At 31.4% G+C, this 27,478-nt stretch overlaps 1 protein-coding gene across 2 annotated transcripts in view; it reads left to right on the top strand.

Moving 5' to 3' along the window:
* path (solute carrier family 36 member pathetic) overlaps positions 1-27,478 on the top strand; it is a 337,200-nt gene that overhangs the window by 280,270 nt on the left and 29,452 nt on the right. The window lies entirely within an intron of this gene.

Consider the following 27,478-nt stretch of genomic DNA (forward strand, 5'->3'; position numbering starts at 1 on the left):
CTATAATTTTTTGCGCAAGAAATATACAAAACATAAATTAAACAAGGAAAGTAAAAGAATTATAATATTTTTTAACAATAAAATATATTTTCTATTTATAAGAAAATTAAATTATTATAACCGTAATTTCTTGAAATATTTAAAAATAAAGAGTAGATGCTACACATAAGTATCAAGTTTAAATTCGCTTACCATTGTGACTTACTGCATAAGCGAGTATGAAAAATACACCAGTACAAAAAGGAAATAACCTGAAATTGAGATTACGTTGTCTGTTTGCGACCTTTAATTGAGCGTAACTGAAGAACGATTCAACCGGTCTTCATCAAATTTCCATTTGCACAACTTCAGATACACTTCTATAGCAAATTTCAATTAAATTGATGGAGTAGTTTTGAAGATTTCTCGAGCCACAAAATTTAAAAATTTTTTGGAACAACTGAGCGTAACTCAAGAACGACCTAACCAACCTTCATCAACAAATTTACATACACTATTACTGCATATCTAAATTTCAATGAAATTGATGTAGTTTTGGAGATCTTCGAACTAAAAAATTTTATACGTAGTTATTTTTTAAATTTTCGAGCCACAGAATTTTTTTTATAAATGAATTTTTCGTAATCCTCATGCCTGAAAGCGTAAAGAAAATTAATTTTCGTCCCCCAATCCGCTATCCGAGCGAAAATACGTCAAATTAAGGTTATGTTGTCTATCGTCGACCTTAAATTGAGCGTAACTGAGGAAGGAGTCAACCTATCTTCATTACATGCACAACTTCAGATAGACTACTATGGCATATCTAAATTTCAGTGAAACTGATCAAGTAGTTTTGAAAAATTTCGAGCCACAAATTTTATACATAGGTTTTTTATACATATATCTGGAAATTTCATCCTCCAACCCCACCTTGCGATCGAAAATAATACCGTATTATTATTCGAAAAGTCGCTAAAAAACTGTTAGATAATTTATACCTCCGCAATTTTAATTGTAATGAAAACTCATTTATTTTTAAAACATTAACAGGCTTAAGTTCAACTAAAGACAGTTGAGGTTTGTAAGCATATGAAAAAGCCAGACTTGGCCGGGATTCAAACCAGGAACCTCGGGATGAAAGGTAAAACGCTCCCACTCGGCCACAGTTTTTACTAGAGTTTCTAAAACCTTTTTTACGATGGAAAATTTCACACACCATGAAATTTTATAGCGGAACACCATATTTTTTTTTAAAGTCAGGTTTAATAGTTAATAAAGTATGCAAGTAAATAACAACTAAGCGTTAAAAAAATATTTATTTGATTCTTAAATAATTTTTTTTTTTAAACTGATAAAAATCTTTAAATTTTTTAATGATTTACAATTTGGTAGATTTAAGAGCGAGGTTGGAGTTCCATCCTGACTAAGAGTATGACGTGACCGCCTTAGATCAGATTCGAGCGCCGAATGCTAGTACGAGCGGAACTCTCCGGTGAGCGCTAGCATACGATCTCCTCTGATTGGAGCATCGGACGGCTCGACGTGGAACACAATTATTTATATCTTTCTTGGATTTTTGAATTATAGATTCTTTTGATGTCGGGTACAATATTACAATTAAACAAAAATTTAGAAAATAACAAATATTACAAAAAATTTATCGGTATGAAAATAAGTAAATAATTACGTGTTACAGTTACGATGTCCAGTGTAACAAAAACCTTAAAACGTGACTATGTTGAAATCAGTTCAGTTACAATTTTTTTTTAATAATCAACCATATTAGTCTAATTAATTTGTCTATATAATTAGGAAGTTAGTAGTAAATAATGTTGACAGAAAAAGCTACCTTCAAATCTTCTGTTGGAGATCCATTAGTCCATTTAATTTATGTGAAAGATATTTATTTATTGCAGGACACCACCTAACAGGAATTTCATGTAATATATATATATATTGTTTTAAATCACCGTTAAGGTACACTAGTTAATTAGTAAGGATTGAAAATATACGCACGCATGCACGCACACACGAGTATTTCGGTAGTTTCCTATTTTTAAGACTTAGAAAATTATTTTAATAATATGATTCTGTACCGTGGTAATGTTTAAAAATATTCATTGTAAGAGAATTCACCCTCTCTATTCCTCTTTGCATAATGTATATAAAGTATAAAACCAAGAAAAATCAGTATTAATAATTTAAATTTAAAATAACAATTTATATTCTTTTAATTTAATGTCATTTTAAAAAGAAACTTTTATAAGCATGTAGGTACGAATATAATATGTTGAAATCATTACTGAACTGATATTTAATAAAAATGTTTAATGCCAAGAATTTTTGCGTTACATCTTTCCAGCTGTCTACTATAATGCTATTATTGTATATTACCAAGGTCATCCGCTATACTTTTCTTTAATTTATGACATTTATTCTGTTGTACATTTTATTACATCTGCTTCTTTATCAACACATGTTTTTTTTTTACACTTTTATAATGATATATATTTTCCCGTTATTAAAATCTTTTATAATCTTTGTTTACCGATATGCTACTGTAAAGTTATAAAGAAGTAATCTGGTGTACTTAATTTTTGTTTATATAATTATAAGCTTTTTTTTTTGTTGTTTTATCATTAAAAATTCTTAAATTAATATGTAACCTTATCATTGAAATGTTATAATTGTATATACTTGACACAATTAATATTTTTATCTGAAAAAACAGATCGCGTCTGTTCTTGTTTTTTGTTTTTTGAGCGATAAATGATTGATGGCGACGAAATTCCAGTAATCTACATATTAGAGTTTTAATTTATTTTTTTGAAATGTAAAAATGGAAATTTATAGAGTATGGAAAATGCCAAAAATGACCGAGATTCGAATCCGGGATCTCCAATGAAAGGCCCAGACGCTATTATTCCGCCACGGAGATCGGCAATCATATTTTTTTTTTATAATTTACTAGCTCTACCCGCCACGCTTCGCTGTGGCACATTGTGGTTGCATGGATGAGAAATGAGAAACAAAACAAAGCATACGTTTCATAGAAGTTTAATTTTGCAATACTTGTGGATATACAATATTTTTTGTTTTCCCAATGTCTGCGTAGATATAAAGGCTATCTGATTTGCCGACTCGGAAACACGCAACATACAGTTGCCCGTGTGAGAAGCAATCCGCATCTAAATCTAAACCACACAATTCTAAAGATTGACCGTGAGTTTTATTGATTGTGATTGGAAATGCCAATCGAATTGGGAATTGCAATCTTTTAAATTAAAATGGTGTATCGGTCGGGATTATGGATATTCGAGGAATGAGGACATCTACATCTTTGAAAGGCCCCGTTAAAATTGTTGCTTCCACTACGTTATTCATCAATTTCTTAACTGCAAGTCGCGTGCCGTTGCAGAGTTTTGGCTGATTAATATTCCGCAACAGGATAATTGTCATTTTTTGATCGAACCGTTGCTAGGATCAATCTAATGAGGAATGTTTTCCCGGTTCCTCCTGGCGCATCCAAGAAGAAGGTCCCCCCAACTCCGTCATTTATCATTTGCATTATGCGATCATAAATGCCTTTCTGTTCACGCGTTAATTTGGGAATGTTTGATTGGACATATGATTGAAGATCACCAATGTTGTAACTCTGTTCACGGCGTAAATCCACATCAAATGAAGCAATCGCAGCTCGGGTGAGTGCTGGCATTCCCAATTGACTAAGAACTTTATTTGCAATAGCTAGGCACTTGTCTTCAATATTTATCAATGCTTCGTTGTAAATACCTTCTGTAAATTCCACGGTCATATTGGTATTTTCTAGGCGTACTCATGCAAAATATCCTCAGCCATATGCGATCGATATATTTCCCATAACTTTGTGGGTGATGAAGGGAAGCAAGCGGTCAATATAATTGCGAATAATGCGGGAATTTGATTTGGATGTGCAGTTTTGCACGCGTCATTAATACATATATCCCACTGTTGGTCGTTTTCTAATAAATTCAGAGCTTGGTGAAAGGCGCAGCTCAATCACTACACGATCACACAAAAGTACCTCGATTAAAGTGAATATTTAATTCAGATTGTATAATAATCTGAATCAGATGCAAGTGGATACGTTTTTTTTTTTTTTGTTAATAAACAATGTAATTGGGAACAGGTATTGTTTCACATGTGACTGCGGTTGTCGTTAGCTAGTAGGGCGAGTGTTCCCCTCGCTTCCGGCAGATGGCGCGGTCACTGGTACACAGCTTACCGTTAAAAAAACTGTTTTCTCGCGGTCGCGGATACTGATGCAGGTAACTGATGCGAAAAATAGATAAAAACAATCTTTGATGCGGGTTATATATCGTGCTAAAATTTGAGCTCAATCGGTGCAGAACATTTTGAGTTTTTGAAGCTACACAAACGAACTTAACATTTTTATATATAAAGATTTGTGGGCTGCGAAAAAAACCCTTAAGTCGTGCGAAAAAACACATCATTTTAAATGCTTACAAAAGCAGAGTAATGCTTACAAATTACAGAATAGTCAAACTGCGTTGATTTCAGATGTTAATAAACTGCTAACGTAAGTAGAAGTTGTGCTGCTTCAGTGTACAACGTGATTCTCGAGTATGAATCTACTAATGAATTACTACGGTCTCCAAAGAAAACAAAACCCCGCAGGTCAATTGAGAAAAGGGTGAGATTTTGATAAAAACGCGATTCGTAAAAAAATTACACGAATTTGAATTATTTAGAAATAGTTTAGCGGTGTATTATGTCCTTTGGAAGAGAATTCGGTTATTGTCTTCGAAAACGCTTGACAGCCGTGTTATAGAAAAATAGAAAAACAATGATATCAAAATGTTGCTTAGTTCAAAAGGAATAATTTTTGACGAGGTTTAAGTTAATGTTCAATCATCGCAAAGGGTTTCGCGTATTAAAAGTAATTATAGTCCGTATAAATTGGTTTGACACACAACGCCATATTGGTAAGTCGTGTTTTTATTCAGCTCCTAACGAATATGTTTGCCGGCCTCCGTGGCGCTAGTGGTAACGTCTCGGACTTTAATCCGGTGGTTCCGAGTTGGAATCCCGGTCAGGCATGGCATTTTCATACGCTATAATTCATTCATATCATCATCTGAAGCAATGCATAACGGTGGTTTCGGAGGTTAGAAATAACAAAAAAAAAAAAAACGAATACTTAGTTGTGTCGCTTCAGTGTTACTATTTGTGAATTTTGTTCTCTGCTTTTACATAGCAAAGAACACTAAATGACCAAAAAACGATTGTTTGGTCATATATATGTAAAAAAATAACCTAACAAAGGATTTTTTGGTCATTATGTAGGGATATTATTTTCTGTGTATTTGGTTATTTCGACTTTTTTTGTTTGCATAGTCTTAAGTCTATCTGGGCTATAAGAAAGTTGAGTGTATTAATTTATTTACTGTAAGTCATCCTTCTTGGTAACTTTTCTTTTTGTTTTGGTGTTTTTTTGTTTTTTTTTTAATAAAATACAGATGTTTTAGCTGTTAAATATAATTCAAAGAAATTTGGTCGTGGTGTTTGACAGCGGCCATCTTGCATTGATCTGATTGGTTTTCCTTTGTTTACATTTCCAAATTAAAAATGTACAAATTAGAAATAGATAGATAGATTTATTAAAAATAGATGAAAACAATCTTTGATGCGGGTTATATATATCGTGCTAAAATTTGAGCTCAATCGGTGCAGAACATTTTGAGTTTTTGAAGCCGTACACAAACGAACTTAACATTCTTATATATATAGATTTATTTACATAGTAACGATAGGATTACGCGGTCTTACATCCTGACTCCCATAGGTGAAGACATCCGCTTTGTGATGATCCCGGTCGCCACACCATCTCCTCTGTTCTTAGCCCAGATGGACTTTACCGGAGGTCGTCTTTAAGACCCTCTAAACTTCATAACACAACAGAGTCATTAGTTCGGCCTCTTTCAGGATGCCACCTCGGCAAACATTTCAGTCAGTGTATTTACACAACCTACTATCTCCTTTGTCTGGCTTTTTCCAGCCACGATAACCTAACCTACCTTACTTACAACCCTGAACTATTAAATTAACCGATTCGCGGAAGCGTGATCCCCGCGCCTTCCTCTAACACTGAAGGTTTCACTCAAAACCTCTTCCTGTAACTAACTTCAATTAGATTATGCACTCAGATCATTATTTGTTTGAGTCTTTAAACACCAAAAATACTATCCTCGCACCAACAAAGAAAAGTTTTGATCGCAACAACGACAAATTTGTCTTACAGTTACTAGGTGATAAATGAATTTTGTAGCGTGTGAAAAATATCATACCTGACCAGGATTCGAACCCGGGACCTCCGGATGAAAAGCCAAGACGCTGAAAATTATGTATATTATTACGTATTATACCGAGAAGAATAAATATTCATTTATTTATTAAGTTAATGGAAGATTTTTTAAAATTAAAAATTACATTTTTTACATATAACTAATTGAATTTATATATATTTTTTGACGTCATTTTTGTAATGTTTAATTTTTTGGGGTAATAACATACAACCTTATTTAATTTTGATATTCATTATATTTTCATTGGAAATTATAACTAAGATAAAATAATGATAGTCCTGCGTATATTATTTTCTGAGCGCACGTTCGGTAGTAGTCTATATGAAATTTATATGTATTCCTATTTTTATTTTTATCTAAATCAAAGATTTCACGTCTTATATGTTTCTTTCGAACGCGATTTTATTTTCAGTTCGATCAACGGAACTTCCTATATTTTCAGTAAAAATACACACTAAATAGTTAGAAATAAACTTTTTTTTATAGGTGCCATAATTTTAACGGTGTATGTCATTTGACGGTTAAATGAGAAATAAGTTGAAATTTAAAATAAAAAAAAATAATATTTTTTTTAAAATTCATTTGTGATTGATATTAAAGATACTGCACTAAATATTTAAAAACATTTTGCTTCAAGTACGGTTACAAAAATCATTTCTACGGGTATGCTTATTTATTTTTGTTATTAATCGGCATGAAATTTTAATATTCATAGAGATTCATTCTACACATCTCTCTGAATCCTCTTCGTCTATTTTTTCACACTTTCATAACTGATACAGTGACGTAACAATTGTAACCGGTAGAAATTATAATCAACCGAAGTTATACAATTTTTAAAATAATTTCTTTATAATTCTTATGTATTTAATGCTGGATGCAATTCATATGAATGCAGACAAGCATTACCAAAAATTTAACTAGTAAAAGAAATTAATTTATATATTTAAATAATTTTTATTACTATTATTATTTTAATCAAACTTTGACTATTATACCATTTAATTGACTCTATGTGCATTTATGAGGTCTCAATAACGCTCTAGTGCTTCTCTTATCAAATCAGTGAAAGAGTTATTTTTATTCCTGCTTCCTTTTTCCTTATCGAAACAGACGTCAAAATTCTATAGTATTAGAACAAGTTGAAGAATTCTAATTTTCTTTAGTTTAATTTATATACTGTATAAATAACTTAAAATTTCCTTTTTACACGACTGACAAGTGCTTTTTTATTAAAAAATAAGAAACACAAGTGCTGAAAAAATAAAATTGCTGGCAAACATTGCTTTTTAAATCCATCGTAATTTTGTATTATACTAGCAAATACCACGAAAATCGGAAAATTGTTTGTGAAGATATAACATTTCCGAATAACCGTGATCTGTTAGTTCGGGAGTGTATCTGATGCATGCAAAAGTGAGCTTTCAACCTAACAAATACCACTTTGAATTTTGAAAATTCGATTGTTTGCAGAGGTATAAGAGCATCCCATTGCACCTCCCAAAACAGCACTCCAGGGGCACCTCGTTTGTTACCAATTGATGGTGGTGATTGGTCTAGCCTCGCACGAGGTACTCTCATCACCTCACTCCTCTTGTCACAATGCAGTCCCCATGGGAAGCCCATTATTATTAAACAGATATTTTTTTTATTTTACTTAACGTAAATTAATTCTATTATTTGTGTAATATTATTCATTAGATTGATTCGAATCATTCAGTTCAAACCCAGCTCACTCAGTGATAGAGGTTCGCAGTTCACAGTTTATTAATTCAATTCATTAAAGTTTGTGCTTCATCCGGAAAATTTGTACTGTTACATATATAGCCTATGACAGTCCTGGTAACGTAAGGATTCCAACGCGGGTCATACATCTAAATCGGTTCAGCCGTTGAGCTGCTACGGTGGAACAAACATACATACATACACTCTAAATGCATTACACTTCTTTTGTTGGGCAATCGTTCAATAGAAGAACATGTAAATGATTCATAATCAACGCCCAGCTAAAACCACTGAAGATAAATTGTTGAAAATATGTATACATGTTCTAACAGTGTAAAAGCACACTACGAAAGGATTTTTTTGAAATTCCGAGTTTAAATGGTTAAAACGAAGTAACAATTAAATATGCTTTTTTATTTTTTTTTTTTAATTTCTCGGTAACAAATGAAGATATCAACTTGATTTTTGTTGTGTGTAATTTTCATATGAATATCTAAAAACCAATTTTTAGATTTTTTAAATTCCGAGTTTAAAGGGTTAAAATGGATCTCTGGGTTTTTAAAACTTGAGTATTTTTTTAATTTAGGTAACGAATGAAAATACCAACTTGATATTTGGTGTGTGTAATCTTCATGTGAATATCGAAATTCAGACTTGAAAGAGGTGAAGAAAGGTAAAATATTTTGAATAGGATTGCAAATTTTCCCCACTTCCGAGTATATTAAACCAGATATTAACTAAAAATGGCCTTACAAATACTCTAAGTTAAAATTTCGATTTTTTAAAGGGTGCAACGATAAACAGCGCGATGGCTCAACCTACACAGCCACTGCCACTATTACTGTGCTGTTTTACTCGACTGCCTCGTTACTTGACTAAAAAATCTTATCTGAACACTACATGACTTCCTTGTACGCCTATTAAATTACATATACGCGTTTTTAAAAGTAGATAAAATTTTATTTCACTAATAACTTCCGATTTTTTTCATATTTTTTTTTTATTGTTATTATTGAATTGTTATTTGTAAAACTTTTTTTACAATCACGGGTTAATAATTATTAATAAATCATTATATTTTAATAAATAAAAAAATATTAAAAAAAAGTAATTAAGTCGAATTCGAACCGGTGTGCCCCTTCTTCTTGTAAGATCAGATATTTTATTAATTAAAATTTTATTTGGTTATAACTCTGGAACCAATGAATATAAGTACCCCTTACGATAAATCGTTGATAAGCTCTCAATGAGGGCTTATTACTGTATTCAAGAAGAAGTCGAAAATCCAAAGCGTTTTGGACTTTTAGATTCAGCAGTCAAGAAAAAGTCGAAAATCCAACTTTTAGATTCAAAATGGATTCAAGGATGGTCAAAATAGATATTTGCGTTGAAATCTGAAAACCGAAATTTTGCACGATCGCAATACTTCCTTTAACTTCGTACAAGGAATTAAAAACGTAAAATAGAAAAGGAAGTACGGTCATCTCCTAGTGGTGTTTGTCGGGTAACTCTAAAAATCGGGCAAAATATATTTTTACCCGTAAGAAAGACGGATAACCAGCTATTATTAATATTTTTAAAATGGAGGCCTACTATTTTGAAACCGGCATTCTTCAGCTCGGGTTCTGTACCGATCATATTGTTACTCTGAAGAAATCACAATAAACTGATATTTTTAATTGCCATTACTATTCTTAGTATGACTAATGAACACGGGGGTCTTTGGGGCAGAGCCCCCTGGGTAGACCGTAAGGGCGAGCGAAGCAAGCCCCGACCTGCTAAATATCCCCTGGCCGCAACGGGAAACGCAAGTAACCATATAGCGCAGGCGAAGCCACGATAGGAATGCTAGTTTATACGATTTATACTCGTATATAAATGTGATTTCCATTATTGATATTTAAATTCGACCTATCTCTTTGTTATATATATATATATTATTATTATTGCATAATATTAATAATAATATTATAAGTGTATTAGCACTTAGTTATTTTCAACGTAATTCGCTTTTATATTTGTTTAAAAATAATAAAAAAACGAAATATTTAAAATTGTTTCTTAAACGTTGAAATAAAGTAAATTAAAAACTTTGACAGATAAAATTATGTTTCGTAATTCTCTAAGGCGATCATGCTCCTCTGCTGCGATTAGGTAGTTTTGGTTTTTTCTCGACTATTTACGTAGGAGGTGTGATAACGTGTTTAACTGTTTTTCTGTTTGTTCCCTTCCGTAGCCTCACCGATTCAACCAATTACAACCGACTTTTGGGTAGTAAAAGGTTTTCGTTCTAGAAGTAATATCGACTACCTTAAATTTTAATTAAGTAATATAGGCTATCGTAACCAAAAAAAAGTGGCCCGACAGTGGGAAACAAAATTAAAAAAATTACGGTATTTCAAATTTTTATGATGGTGTTCCATTAAAAAAAGACCTTTTGTCTCTTGTCAAAATAAATCTTTAAATGCTTTTAAAGTTGTGAAGTCCGTTTTTGAATCACCTGGTACTTAAACTAACAAATTAATTAGTTTTGAAGTACTTTTTCATTTCTTCGAAGAATTTATCAAAATGTAAAAAAATATAATATAAATAAATAAAAATATAGTCAACCAACACGACAATGAAATTAAATGTTTAAAAATAATATATTATCAATTATACATAATCGGCCGATTTTTCATTTTATTTACAGACTGGGAGTAATTTGTGAAATTCATTTTTAATTAAAGAAGTGTGTATATTAATTTATTGCTTTACTTTATTTATATTTTTTACGATTTTAAAGCATCCGAGGTAAAAGTAGCTTTGGTGGGTATTAATTTCTCTGTGAGTAATATTGTTCATTATACAGTCAGTTCCTGCAATGAACAGAGTGAAGCTGTCACGTTTAGGGCTAAATATTATCTATATTTCAGTGGAGTTGATATGTTAACACGCAACAATATTTTGGCGAAGGCAACGGAAACTACTTCATTCTTATTTTTTTTATTGAGCCAATCATGGGTTTATGTTATTTTTGTAAGGCGTAAACCGATTTCGTGAGTAATTTATATTTCAAGACATATGGCTTATATCGTTTATAATTATGGCAACTTACATAACTGTATACATACAGTTATATATATTTGTTGTAGTTTATATATTTGTATATATATATATTTGTATATATATATATTTTTTTTTTTTAAATTAAATTCCGTTAGCATTTTACATCTCATTAAAACAAATTAATAAAAATGTAAAATAAAACTGGTTAAAATATGTTAAGATTAAATTTAATGTTAAGAAATATAAATCCACGTGTTTAATCTATTAAAACGTAGAACTTTTCTTTAAATTCTGCGTAGTTTTTTAATACAGCAATTTTGAAATTATGTTTTATTTTCATTTAATTTTCTATTTGTATAAATTATACATATAAGCTGATATATTTATGTTACTTTTTACATATTCCGTTATTTAAATTTTACGATCATTCTAAACTTGGAATTTTTTTTTTAAATAAAAAAATCATTAATGTAAATCGTGTGCCCTTTATATTTAAGATTTTTTACTATGATAAGTTTACATTATAATATGTTTTTGAATAAATACCATATGGTATTGAAACAGTATTAAAAAAAGAAAACTTTAATCATTTTCTCTCTTATATATATATATTTTTATTTAATATTTCTCTCTCTCTCTCTCTCTCTCTCTCTCTCTCTCTCTCTCTCTCTCTCTCTCTCTCTCTCTCTCTCTCTCTCTCTCTCTCTCTCTCTCTCTCTCTCTCTCTCTAGAGATAAATGTTGGCTTAATGTCGATTTAAGCATTAACCCACGTATTTATTTTTTATATACAATGATTGTGGTATATTCTTTGTGGTTAGAATATAATAATAGTAATATTGGTTTCAAATTATAGGGTTTGTTTCAAGAAAACAAAGACGTGATTATTCATACAATGTACTCAGAGCTTTATATAGTTACGAAAATATAAATGTTAAATTATATACTTACAAATTTTGTGAAAGTCTTCTCTATTTTGAAATTATTGATAATAATTTTATATCATTGAAGTAGTTTTTTTTTTTATCGATATAGTACTTCAGTATCATTTGAAGCCTTATAAACACAGCGGTTTTGTATTTATGTTAACGGTTATAATAATACTAAGGTAAAATTGAATTTCAAAACGGCTAACTTAAGTTAAATAATGATATCAGTTCATAATATTATGTAACTTTCACTACGTATTAATTATCTTTCTTTTTTCTCCCCCTTCCTCTCATTGTATCTCTCTCCTATCCGTTTTTTCTAAACAAATATCTTATATGTTCGATTTTAGTTTTGAACGATACGATTGAATTCAATTTCATATCGGTATTTAAAAGGAATTAAACATTTTACAACAGTTGAAGAATTATTCGCCGGACGGATTATAACTTTAAATATGGATAAAACTGTTGCATTTTGGTTTTTAAATAATCATATCATTACTGATCGTGTGGGTAGAATTCTCAAAATGATTAAGATTACAATTTTTGTTGTCATAAATCGGAAATTTCTGGACGTATTTCCTGATGATAAGTTCTCTTGGGTCAAATCGATTTCGTTAGTAAAATGACAAACCGGTAGTAATTTATTTTTTAGCGTCTTAATAAAATGCCTACGTATACTCCCATCTAAAATATTACGTCATCTCTTGGAGCTTACCCAAAAATTCAGTGTTGGTTTTAAGATTCAAAAAAGAACTCTATCAGTTTCTGACTCCCATAAATATAAATCGTGTTGATCGATATTTAAAAAATTAAATATGTTAGCTTTCGTTGTATTTATATTTATTTACGAATGAGCGATCCTTTTTAAAAAAAAAGAATGGTCAATCACAAACCAGACAAAGATTATTTCTTTTTCTGTTTAGCCTACGGTAATTACCGTTCAGATAATACTTCAGAGGATGATATTATATGTATGAGTTTAAATGAAGTGTAGTCACCAGTCTCAGGTCGACCATTCCTGAGATGTGTGGTTAATTGAAACCCAACCGCCGAAGGACCGGTTTGAATATTCAAATCCGTGTAAAAATAACTGCCTTTACTAGGAATTGAACGCTGGAACTCTCGACTACCAAATCAGCTGATTTGGGAAGACGCGTTCACCACTAGACCAACCCGATGGGTTAGACAAATGTACTGTTTTCATATAACTCAACACAATACATAGGTATACAATGTATATTCTAAGTGCTCACAGAAACAATTATAAGGGGGATCACTTTTTCTAATTTTTCCGAAAATTAACTAAAAATTAGTTAATTTTATACGTATTTAAATACCAAACAGTGGATACCGGCGTATTTTGGTGATTGGACCTGAGTCTGTACAATATAATTATAATAATACCAAGTATAATAACTACGCCGCATTTGTATGTCATACATATTATCCTCATCTCATTGGGCCGTGTTGCTGGAGTTGCTTATTGTTCACTACTTGAACAGATTGCAACATACACATTAGGAAAAAAAAGAATTAGAATACTTCTCATTTTTTATAAAATTAAAAAAAAAATGTTATTAAATAAATCGTAATTATTAAAACAAAAATTATATTTCACATCTGAAGCATTTTAAATAAGTTTCATTTTGATTACGTTAGAAGTAGTATCTATGTTATTCCACAGACAACAAAAATGAACTGCTGTAACGTTTACTTTGAAGGTCAAGTTAAAATGTGAAAAAACAAATGAAGTTTTATCAACATTACAAAGTACAAAACTAATGATTGAAAAACAGAAATTGATGTTTAAGACCATTTCTGTTTACATATAAATATAAATAATTATGTAATTTAATTGTTTATATATAAATATAAATAATTATATAATTTAATTCAGTTATGCAATTATGTGAAGTTAGATAAATAGTTAATATTTATACAGAATAAAATAATTCTTTTAAAGGCATTAATTGATCTTATGTAAAGTATTTTAGTAAATGTTAAATGAGTAACTTGAAAATTAGTTAATTTGTTATTATTACGTAAAAACTTACCGATAGATTAATATTATTTTTTAAAGAGAAATTTAAAAAATAATTTTAATGGTCGCAAAAACTTTTATTAAGATCAGAACGTAATAATACATTATTATCATGAATGGGTGTATAAAAATCCACGGATAAAGGATAGGAACTAACCAAGTATTTTCCTGCATGAATTATTCGGGAACTGCGATTTTACTACGGTTTGCCTTGGTAAAACCATGAATCTGAACAGCATCATAAATACAAATTTATCATACATTTGAAATATATATGATTAAAGCTTATATTAATTATTTAGAATACAAGTACATGAAAGATAAATAAATTATGTTGCTAAATATAAAAAATAATTACAAAATAATTCACAATTGAATAGGGTTCTTTTTTTCTTTTTTCCTGTTTAGCCTCCGGTAATTACCTTTTAGATAATACTTCAGAGGATGAATGAGGATGATATGTATGAGTGTAAATGTAGTGTAGTCTTGTACATTCTCAGTTCGACCATTCCTGAGATGTGTGGTTAATTGAAACCCAACCACCAAAGAACACCGGTATCCATGATCTAGTATTCAAATCCGTGTAAAAATAACTGGCTTTACTAGGACTTGAACGATGGAACTCTTGACTTCCAAATCAGCTGATTTGGGAAGACGCGTTCACCACTAGACCAACCCGGTGGGTCGGACAGATGTGCTAATCCCTAGCTGACCGTCGTGGGAGAGTGGCAGTGTCTCGGCCTTTCTTCCGGAGGTCCCAGGTTCGAATCCGGTCAGTTACGGCATTTTCGCACGCTACAAAATTGCCATTTCATTTCTTCGAAACAATAACTAACGGTGGTCCCGATAACTTAAAACAAAAAAAAAACATGCTAATTCCTGAATAAAAAAATCTGATGTGGACATCAAATGACTTCATTGTACGCTTATTAAATTACATATACATATTTTTTCGTGCATTTCCTTTAAATTTATTTCATTTGAAAGTGAGAGACGATCCTCCAATTCTTTAATTAAGTGGACAGTTATACAATTGCATTGTGGTGGGTAACGCAACACATTTTTAGTGGTGCCGTATCAACATTTTATATTAGTTTTGTTTCACGTTGCTCTAGTTTGTTACGTGATGTACGTAAGAACGTATCGGGTCCGTAACCATCTACATATCTGTTCGAATTCTCATAAAATTATATTTTTTTAAAATTTAAACATATTGATTTAATAATTATTAACGTCTCTAAAAATTATTGAATTAAAATGAAAAGTACATAAAATTTTATTTTACTAACTTCTGATTTTTTTCATATATTTTTATGAAAAAAACATTCGATGGGGTTACACAGTAAGTTCGGAAAGTCGGTGTGCAGTATGCTTTAGGATTCTTTTTTTTCTTGTTTTAGCCTCCGCTAACTACCGTTCAGATAATACTTCGGAGTATGAATGAGGATGATATATATGAGTGTAAATGAAGTTCAGTCTTGTACAGTCTCAGTTCGACCATTCCTGAGATGTGTGGTTAATTGAAACCCGACCACCAAAGAACACCGGTATCCATGATCTAGAATTCAAATCCGTGTAAAAATAACTGATTTTACTAGGCTTGAACGCTGGAACTCTCGACCTCCAAATCAGCTGATTTGGGAAGACGCGTTCATTATTAGACTACCCCGGTGGGTTAGCAATTGAATAGGCTGTCAAATCATTGTTTGGCATCCACAAATATGTTAACCTATATTTAATAAATTAAAATGTTTAACTTATTCATATGTTTATATTTATGAAACTGCAATTTAAGTGATTTATTCTAATATTTACTAATTTTTTTATTTCTGTCTGACCTCTATGGACCATGTTTATATAGGTCAGACTTCTTTCTTTCCCAAAACTCTTCCTTATAATCATCTTTCATCATTCGATTCATCCAGTTTGCGTTTTCTTCTGCTCTTCTGGAAATTGTGTTTCATCTGTCCTTTTTTTTTTGAAGGTTCGTCTATTCAGAATTCTGCTTTTATATTGAGTATTTTCAAATCTTTTTCAGTTTTTCTAAACCAGCTTATTTTTGTTTTTCTCTTCTCAACAAAATTAAAAATTTGTTTTAAAAAGACCTAAAAATGTATTTATAATAAAACTAAAAAAATTTGTTACAAAAAAAAATTATTCTGTTGATGAATGTTTAAAAGAAAATTAAAAAATAAAAATCCTGAATATTCTGCATTCCATTTAATGTGCTCAAATAATTTTTTTTTAATTACGGAAGTGGTTCAAATATTTTTTTCTAGAAAAAAGAGAAATTAACGCGCGATGTTGTAGCTAGACTGAACGAGAGCCTGGATTAGTAAACACTACTCCAGTTTATCGCAGTTCTGTTGGCATTGTTGATTTGGTCGGTAGCACGTTCAGCAATCAAGAGGTACATGTGTCCGTTACGCAACACATCATTAAATTTTTTATTAAAAAAAATATGTTAAACCCGCAGAAATATCCACCAGTTTCGCAGTCCGGAGGTGATGTGTTATCGACGGCACAAGTTTATAGGTGCTGAAGGAATTGTTGAAAACCGCAGCTCAACGTCCGCGCACCAGTGTCACGCCCGAGAACATACACCCCGTCGAGCGGCTGATTTTGGACGACTTACGGATCACCGTGCGGGAGATGGCAATAAGAATGAAATTAGTATCGGTATCATCGAAAAAGTTATTCATTTCCATCTCGAATACCGTAAAATTACCTCCAGATGGGTATCTCACCTCCTTACCTTCGGGCAGAAGCTTACGTGGGAAGAGGTCTGCGCTCGTCTTCCAACGCGTTATGAGCATGTTGGGGAAGGTCTGATGAAGCGTACTTCAACGTATAAAACATGGGACCACCACTTTATACCTGAAAGTAAACGCGCGTCGATGTAATGACGAAAGAAAGACGAGGTACAGGACTTGTGAAACCGAAGACCGTGCCGTCAGCCGGTAACTTTTTGTGTACTGGGACATGGAAGGATTACTGTATTTTTACTTTTTGCGCCGAACGAAAGAACAGAAATTATCATTTGTTCGGCTTGCTCAAGAACACATTAAATGGATATCATTTTGCAACCGATAATGAGGTTGAAGAATTTGCATTCAGTTTGTTCCCAGCATAGCCAGAGAGTTATACAAAACTGGTATTTAAAACCTTTTAAAATGCTGGTAAAAGTGTGTGGATATTCATGGAGGCTATCTTGATAAGATTTAATACTAATTTTTTCAATTTTTGTAAATAAACTACTTCTGCGGACAAACTTTCATTTATATTTGAACCAATCTTGTATTTAATATTTTTATATTTTTAAATTATTAATGCGGGCTTTTATACAGTTTTATTTTTTATTTGTTAATTAAACATCTTCTGATGCTGCTCTCTGATCAAGGTTTTACTTTGATTTTACTTAATCCTTCTAGGCAGTTCCTTTGTTATCCATGGAGTAGCATGCACCTTATCCATTCCAGACATGATCTATGTAATCAGAAGAAAATGTTTATTTATTTAAAAACACCAAATGTATGAACACAATTTTGAATCGGATTTTAATTACATGTTTTCATAATTAAAAAAATTACCAACTGATATCAAAGTAAAAATATTTTCAACAGTTTGGTAGATGGCCACAAGAACAGCTGAAATCATATTATGTTTATGAGTCATAAAAATAAATAATCTATTTATTAAATGTTGTGTATTTTTTTTTTCAATTGATAGCTTTACTAATTCAGAATTTAACTGGGGGTTTTTTACTAGCTCCAATACTAATCTTTGTTGTTTAAAAATTCATTATATGACTACCGCTTCTGCCGTGACTTACATTTTTACTTATTGAAGCAGGTTCATCAAAACAAACAGGATTAATATGATATGTATTCCAATATGAAAACTACTTTTGATGAAATAATATATGTAAGCTAACTGTAAAATCACATCAAAGAACTTCAACTTTTATAAATAAAGGACACTTATAAATACGTACGCATATAATATAATTTTAAAAAAACTGTTCATATTAATATAATGTACACATCAAAGTCATACCTAAGAAATTTTATAGCATTAGTAATTTTCTATCAAAAAACTTTCGCAATTCTAGATCAGGTATTTTTTGACCAACCAACATTACTTTTCTTACTGTTTTCAATTTTTATTTAAATGTAATTAAATTATATTTTTAATAAATCAATCTAGCTTGTGAATTTTTTGTGGCGAAAGAAGTGTAAGAGGGAGAAGTAAGGTTTATTTTTTTAAATTTGGCAGGACATTACAGTTTTTTTTTGTGTTTATAACCAAAATAATTCATTCATTTTTCAACTAAATTTGTTTTCTTACACATAATAAACAAAAATTCTATTAACTTTCTCTATAATTAAATATATTTATGTCTTTTTTAATATTCTCTGATAACTAAATAAATAATAAATTTTTGTTATTTTTAATAAAACAAATTAGTACGATATGCATTTTTAAAAATTTACAAAAATATATTATTTATTTAGTTATTAGAAAATATTAACAAAACTATAAATATAAGAAAATTATAGAAAAAGTTAATATTTTTATTTATTACATGTAAGAAATCAATTCAGTTGAAAAAATCCCTTTTGGCACACTCGAAGGCAGAGGTAGATTTCACTGGTGCTAAGTAGGGGATAAAAAAGATTTCCACCTTAAAGTTAAGAAAAACTTCAAACTTAGTCAATATGACAATGGTTACATGTGAAAAAAGTTTCACATGTTTAGCGTATGACAAGCCCCATCTTGGTCATCCCTTGTCTGGTCACATCAAAAATTGTTTCAGACAAAATTTTTAGATAATGTTTAGAGGACTAATGACCACTTTTAAACAGATTCAATACTGTGCCTAAAAAATCATACCTCCCTTAATGCCTATTAAGGGAGGTATGACTTTTTGGCTTTCCAACACCATATTTTCCATCCCCTGGGCCAATGGTTAGCGATGTAATAAAACTTTACTTAGATAAAGGCTCTTATCCAAAGAATAGTAGGAACTTTAAATGAATTCGATATTTTATTTAACAAGAAAGTTATAGCGATATTTTGTTTTTTCAAAAAAGCCCCCCATTTCCACCCCTATCGTCTGATCTTGTCCATTAACACACTCAACCAAGATTTTGGGTCGTTATATTTTATGTAAATATAAAATATTATAAAAGTAAAAGACACAGAATGTCTTTTACCATAGAACAAGTTTTCATTCTTGAACAATATTTTGCTACGAAATCATAAGCTAGTGTAAAATAATCATTTCAAATTAAATTTATTGCTGTTCCTCTGCCAGAAAAATGTCAATTTCTAGGATAGCAAACCGATTTCGAGAGACAGATAGTGTTTGAGGCAGAAAACGTAATGGTCAACCAACTCGCTTGACAGATGACGTTTTAGAGAATGTGAAAACAAGATTGCTCAATTCACCACGGAAAAGTTTACGAAAACTTATCACGCAAGTTGGTTTGTCATATTCGAGTGTTCAGAAAGATGCTAAAAAATTGAAATTGTATCCATATCGCATACGATTAGTCCAAGAGCTTCAGCCTCCAGATTTAAACAAGCGATTGCAATATTGCCGTTGGTTTAGGTCACTCGTAAATGATAATGGAATCAAATTTTTAAACACAGTGTTCTTTAGTGATGAAGCTTGAATCAATCTCGATGGTTATGTGAACAGTCAAAACTGTCGAATTTGGGCGATTGAAAATCCTAACGCTTTATAAGACAAATCTTTGCATCCTGAAAAGATTGGTGTGTGGTGTGCAATATCTCGTCATCGTATAGTCGGACCCATATTCTTCAAACAGACAGTAAATGGTGAAGTATACAGGAATATTGTGCGCCAATTTGTGTCCCTCCTGGAACCTCAAGAACGGTATTGCTGGTTTCAGCAAGACGGCGCTACATGCCACACGTCTCGAGAAACCATGTATTTTCTGCAAGAGTTCTTTGATGATCGAATAATAAGCAAGGGCTTATGGCCTCCAAGGTCCCCAGACCTCACATCTCCTGACTACTTTTTGTGGAGCTATACTAAGTCCGAGGCCTTCATAAACACTATTGATGAACTTAAGTCAATATTACAGACTTAATCACGAATATTTCCAATGCAACTCTTAAAAAGGTTTCTGCTAATATGATGAAAAGAGTCTGTGCGTGTATAACCGCAAGGGGTGGGCATTTTGAGCATATTCTTTAACAATTATGTAAGTAACAGCTTTTTATTAAATCTCTTTTGTAAGTAACAAACAAATTTTTTTATTCCACCTAAATTTCCCTTTCTTAAATTACATTTAAAATTGGGTAACAGGACTCTGTAAAAATCACTCTGTAAAAGTGGTTATTGTGTAACCAATAAGATTCAAATTTTTTTAATGTTGATTGTAAAATCTTTTTGATAGAAAATTACTAATAATATAAAAATTTTGAGTTATGGCTTTGATGTGTGCGTCAATTAACATGAACAGTTTTTTAAATACATTATGTCTATAAAATTTTATGTTCTTTGATGTTGTTTTATTAGCTTGCATGTTGTAAACTTACATCAAAAGCAGTTTTCATATCAGTACTGATATATAAAAGGCGTATTTAAAAATCAGTGATTGTACTTTAGTCATATTACATATGCTTTCATTTAAAAACTTATATAATTTTTTTAGCTAATTAGTGGGAAACATTTTTTTTATTATGTTTGAGATTGCTTTAATTGATCGTTATGATAATGTATTAACAGTAAATGAAAATAGTTAATTATTATTATGTAATTAATACTATCTTAATTATAACATTATTTGTTATTATTCTTTTATCTTTCAAGTTTACAGTACATGTATTAAAGTATGATAGATTGTTTATTAATTTGTAGGTGGGTTCTTTTATTATTATTTATATGTCTGTTTATCAGTATCGTAACCATAATTAATAATTTTTAATGTTACTAATTATCATAATGTTGATGTATATCGAAAGAAAAACGTTTGATGAGATAAAATTTAAAAAGACAAAAGATGTGTTAATTACATTTCGGTTTTTATTTTATAGGTTAAATTTATTTCCTACTGTTATTTAAATTCAAAAATTAATGGTAAGGTGTAGTATTTGAACATTAATAAACTATTTATTAATGTATAACTGTTACATGTCACATTACATTTGAGGCAATTATGTAATGCATTGGTTTTTGGCAGAAGTACATCTTGTACTTACAAAATGATAGTGTCTTAATCACCGACAATGTTACTGTAACATTTAATAATATTATTAACAAGTGTTATTATAACATTTACATGAAAGATATAATAAGGAACATATTAGAAGAAAGAGAAAAAGGAGTAACTAAGGTGAGATTGAAAATATATATAATTCTTGCTGATGGCAGTCATGCGCTTCAAATATTATTAACAGCCCTGAAGGAAGGAATGGAAGAGTATGTTATGAAAGTAGTATAGGAAAAACTAAAATAATGGAAGTATACAACAAAAACGTTTTGTTGGGAAGGATAAGTGAATGAAAAATAAAGACTGTGGTGACAGAGGATTGAAAGAGCACAATGGAAATAAAAGGAAGGATACCGATAGCAAAGGAAGCCTTCAGTAAGAAGAGGAAATTACTGCACGATAAAAGTTTGAGGATGCAAATCTGAATCGAGACTTCTGAGATTTTATATGAAGAAAGTGATGAATGAGGAAGTAATAAACAGGATTATTAAAGAAGGAAGAGTGCTTATCCAGGAAGTTCACAAAGAAAGAACTATTTAGGATTTGTGGTTAGAGGAAGTGAAATCTTAACAACTACATTGAAAAGGCCATTAAAAGGAGAAAGGAAGTAAAGAAGAACAAGGATGAAGACAGGAAACTACTACAAGGGGTTGAAGGAGAAGGCTTGGGACATTGATGGCGTAAGGGATTATCCACTGCCAGGAAGAACACCATATGATGATGATGATGATGACAAAATCAATTTTTTTTTGTATGGTTGAAATTCATGTAAAATACAAGAGACAGTCACTAATCAGAGTTTTTCTTTAACAGTCAATGCCCGAGTGTAGCCAATCATTGCGTGTGGTGAACAGGGTAAAAATAAAATATTATTCTCAAATATGACTGTACATAATCTTTTTAAGTTACGTTTTTTTAAGATACAGATTCAGGAGATAAAGTGAATGAGGAAGTAAATAATAATTCATTATAAAAATGTTTCTTATTTATCTTTTCTTTATAACTATAATTAAATTGTTAAGTGTTTACTTTGTTAATTTTAATTTGTTTACTTTTAAGTTAAATGGTCTGCTACAGTTTGAAACAAAGATTTTCTAATTTTTATGTGTTCTAAGATGTAAAAAAAGTGTTAGTGTAGTATGGTAATTAATTAGGCTACATAGTTATATAGCCTAAGTATAGTTAGGCTGTTAGCAGTGTAGTTATACTGCTTCTACATCTGAGCAGTATATAATTCACAACTGAAAGGGTTATGTTTATTTCTTGCTTTACATTATATCCCAATCTTGTGATGTGCTGAATGAAAAAAGCCACTAGTTAAAGTTGATTAAAGGTGAGAATAATGTTGATGTTCAATATTACAACCTGTTATAGCCAGTTCTTATAATAGGACTGGTGTCCTAGATTGGACCGTCCAACCTCTAGTAAATTAAACAAATTGAAGGTGTTTTACAGAGTTACAGATCTGCTTTTTGATTCACTTGACATGTCAGTATGTCGCTGTACGTTTGGTTTATTACAGAAACTTATGGGAAATACTTCATATTATTCATTATTTAATAATAACTGGAGTATTCTCATGTAAAGTTTACAAGTATTATTAGAAAATGTTTTTTAAACCTAGTTGTACTAATCTAATAAAGAGCTAAAATAATGAGTGGAAGATCATTCATTATATTTTTAATGGCAGATTTCTTTTTTTTTTTTGTCTTCAGTCATTTGACTGGTTTGATGCAGCTCTCCAAGATTCCCTATCTAGTGCTAGTCGTTTCATTTCAGTATACCCGCTACATCCTACATCCCTAACAATTTGTTTTACATATTCCAAACGTGGCCTGCCTACACAATTTTTCCCTTCTACCTGTCCTTCCAAAATTAAAGCGACTATTCCAGGATGCCTTAGTATGTGGCCTATAAGTCTGTCTCTTCTTTTAACTATATTTTTCCAAATGCTTCTTTCTTCATCTATTTGCCGCAATACCTCCTCATTTGTCACTTTATCCACCCATCTGATTTTTAACATTCTCCTATAGCACCACATTTCAAAAGCTTCTAACCTTTTCTTCTCAGATACTCCGATTGTCCAAGTTTCACTTCCATATAAAGCGACACTCCAAACATACACTTTCAAAAATCTTTTCCTGACATTTAAATTAATTTTTGATGTAAACAACTTATATTTCTTACTGAAGGCTCGTTTAGCTTGTGCTATTCGGCATTTTATATCGCTCCTGCTTCGTCCATCTTTAGTAATTCTACTTCCCAAAAAACAAAATTCTTCTACCTCCATAATCTTTTCTCCTCCTATTTTCACATTCAGTGGTCCATCTTTGTTATTTCTACTACATTTCATTACTTTTGTTTTGTTCTTGTTTATTTTCATGCGATAGTTCTTGCGTAGGACTTCATCTATGCCGTTCATTGTTTCTTCTAAATCCTTTTTATTCTCGGCTAGAATTACTATATCATCAGCAAATCGTAGCATCTTTATCTTTTCACCTTGTACTGTTACTCCGAATCTAAATTGTTCTTTAACATCATTAACTGCTAGTTCCATGTAAAGATTAAAAAGTAACGGAGATAGAGAACATCCTTGTCGGACTCCCTTTCTTATTATGGCTTCTTTCTTATGTTCTTCAATTGCTACTGTTGCTGTTTGGTTCCTGTACATGTTAGCAATTGTTCTTCTATCTCTGTATTTGAACCCTAATTTTTTTAAAATGCTGAACATTTTATTCCAGTCTACGTTATCGAATGCCTTTTCTAGGTCTATAAACGCCAAGTATGTTGGTTTGTTTTTCTTTAATCTTCCTTCTACTATTAATCTGAGGCCTAAAATTGCTTCCCTTGTCCCTATACTTTTCCTGAAACCAAATTGGTCTTCTCCTAACACTTCCTCCACTCTCCTCTCAATTCTTCTGTATAGAATTCTAGTTAAGATTTTTGATGCATGACTAGTTAAACTAATTGTTCTGTATTCTTCACATTTATCTGCCCCTGATTTCTTTGGTATCATTACTATAACACTTTTTTTGAAGTCTGACTGAAATTCCCCTTTTTCATAAATATTACACACCAGTTTGTATAATCTATCAATCGCCTCCTCCCCTGCACTGCACAGTAATTCTACAGGTATTCCGTCTATTCCAGGAGCCTTTCTGCTATTTAAATCTTTTAATGCTCTCTTAAATTCAGATCTCAGTATTGTTTCTCCCATTTCATCCTCCTCAACTTCCTCTTCTTCCTCTATAAAACCATTTTCTAATTCATTTCCTCCGTATAACTCTTCAATATATTCCACCCATCTATCGACTTTACCTTTCGTATTATATATAGGTGTACCATCTTTGTTTAACACATTATTAGATTTTAATTTATGTACCCCAAAATTTTCCTTAACTTTCCTGTATGCTCCGTCTATTTTACCAATGTTCATTTCTCTTTCCACTTCTGAACACTTTGCTTTAATCCACTCTTCTTTCGCCAGTTTGCACTTCCTGTTTATAGCATTTCTTAATTGCCGATAGTTCCTTTTACTTTCTTCATCACTAGCATTCTTATATTTTCTACGTTCATCCATCAGCTGCAATATATCGTCTGAAACCCAAGGTTTTCTACCAGTTCTCTTTATTCCGCCTAAGTTCGCTTCTGCTGATTTAAGAATTTCCTTTTTAACATTCTCCCATTCTTCTTCTACATTTTCTATCTTATCATTTTTACTCAGACCTCTAGCGATGTCCTCCTCAAAAATCTTCTTTACCTCCTCTTCCTCAAGCTTCTCTAAATTCCACCGATTCATCTGACACCTTTTCTTCAGGTTTTTAAACCCCAATCTACATTTCATTATCACCAAATTATGGTCGCTATCAATGTCTGCTCCAGGATAAGTTTTGCAGTCCACGAGTTGATTTCTAAATCTTTGCTTAACCATGATATAATCTATCTGATACCTTGCAGTATCGCCTGGCTTTTTCCAAGTGTATATTCTTCTATTATGATTTTTAAATTGGGTGTTGGCAATTACTAAATTATACTTCGTGCAAAACTCTATAAGTCGGTCCCCTCTTTCATTCCTTTTGCCCAGCCCGTATTCACCCACTATATTTCCTTCCTTGCCTTTTCCAATGCTTGCATTCCAATCTCCAACTATTATTAAATTTTCATCTCCTTTTACGCGTTTAATTGCTTCATCAATCTCTTCGTATACACATTCTACCTCATCATCATCATGGGCGCTTGTAGGCATATAGACGTTAACAATCGTTGTCGGTTTAGGTTTTGAATTTATCCTTATTACAATGACTCTATCGCTATGCGTCTTGAAATACTCCACTCTCCTCCCTATTTTCTTGTTCATCACGAAACCTACTCCTGCCTGCCCATTATTTGACGCTAAGTTAATTACTCTAAAGTCACCCGACCAAAAGTCGCCTTCCTCTTCCCACCGAACCTCACTAATTCCTACTATATCCACGTTTACCCTATCCATTTCCCTTTTTAAATTCTCTAGCCTACCAACCTTTTTTAAGCTTCTAACATTCCACGCTCCGACTCGTAGAATGTTATTTTTAACTTTTCTGGTGACCCCTTCCTTAGTAGTCCCCACCCGGAGATCCGAACGGGGGACTATTTTACCTCCGGAATATTTTACCAAGGAAGGCGCCTCCATTATTGCTTTTGAAAATGCAGAGCCACATTTTCTTGGAAAAAAAAACAGCTGTAGTTTTCCATTGCTTTCAGCTGCGCAGTACTCAGAGGACTGAGTGATGTTGATACGGCCGTTTAAGTCGTCCTGACTCACGCCCCTAACAACTACTGAAAGAGCTGCTGCCCTCTTTCAGGAATCATTCCTTAGTCTGGCTCTCAACAGATACCTCTCCGATATGGTTGCACCTTCGGTCCAGCTATTCTGTATCCCTGAGCACTCAAGCCCCCTCACCAACGGCAAGGTCTCATGATTCATAGAGGAGGGGCAGATTTCATAAATTAAAATATTCTAACTTTTATAATACAACATATTAAATGAGAAAAACAAGATAGATCAATCATTTATTTACTGCAGCGTTGGATTACATACTTAAGTGTTTCTCAATTGTATGAACAGATGCCAAGTACAATTAATTATATAAATTGTCAATTAATTAATTATAACTTGAAGGTTCTGGGTTCTAATATCAATCAGTCTTGTCAATTTTTCATACACTGCAAAATTCGTTTCTTATCAAAAAAAGAAACGTTAAGGTTGCCTGTAATTATTCACAGTTAAAGTTGCTGGAGAAAAAAAATCGCATTATTAGAAAGCTTTAATCATTCTGTTTGCATTTACTGAATCAATACTGTATTGATTCATTTAACCTATAAATATTGTAAGTATAATTATATTATTAGTAATTTGAAATTCCAGTTATCAAATTATTTTCAAGAAAGTAAGTTACAATCTCCAAGTGATATGTTAACGCTCTATGAATAAACTCATCAAAAATGATTCAGTTTAATAATAACAACACAACATAATAATGAAGCTTTTTAACATGTATTTTAAAACCTAATACTTATGCCTATGTTAGCAGACGATTACAATGAATGTGTCTTAATCCAGTAAAATATCTGCCACATATTTCAATACCTATACAACCAGAATATGAAGTATAAAATTCCAAACAAGACTAAAAACAGATCAAGTAATAAAAACTCATAACATGTACATTCATCAAGTAACATTTACATAAAATGGTTTATATAGATTTACTGTGTAGCTTTCAAAACCATAAACAAGAAAATAATATGTTTTTACATAATTATATACATTTTATAGATAATGCCAACTTATGAATAACAAAAAGGATTAATTACTCCACATTTACTTGGACGAATCGAGAGTTTGGGACAAAGTGTTGTGCTGTCCCTTGGTAAAACATTGATCAGCATGAATAACAAAAAAAAATTGTTGTAATACATATTAATACATAACATTGGTAACATCAACTGATGAAAGTTCTGAAAAAATTATCAGTTTTAAAGTGTATTTCTCCCATGTATTTAGAATAATAGTATCTTCATAAATTTGTATCACATTTCATCATGCTGATTAAAGAATACAATTTGAGTTTATTATAATTTACTTAAATGTATAGTCATAGTTTTT

This window comes from Lycorma delicatula, chromosome 8, assembly GCF_047948215.1.
Source record: "Lycorma delicatula isolate Av1 chromosome 8, ASM4794821v1, whole genome shotgun sequence".
NCBI classification, from domain to species: Eukaryota; Metazoa; Arthropoda; class Insecta; order Hemiptera; family Fulgoridae; genus Lycorma; species Lycorma delicatula.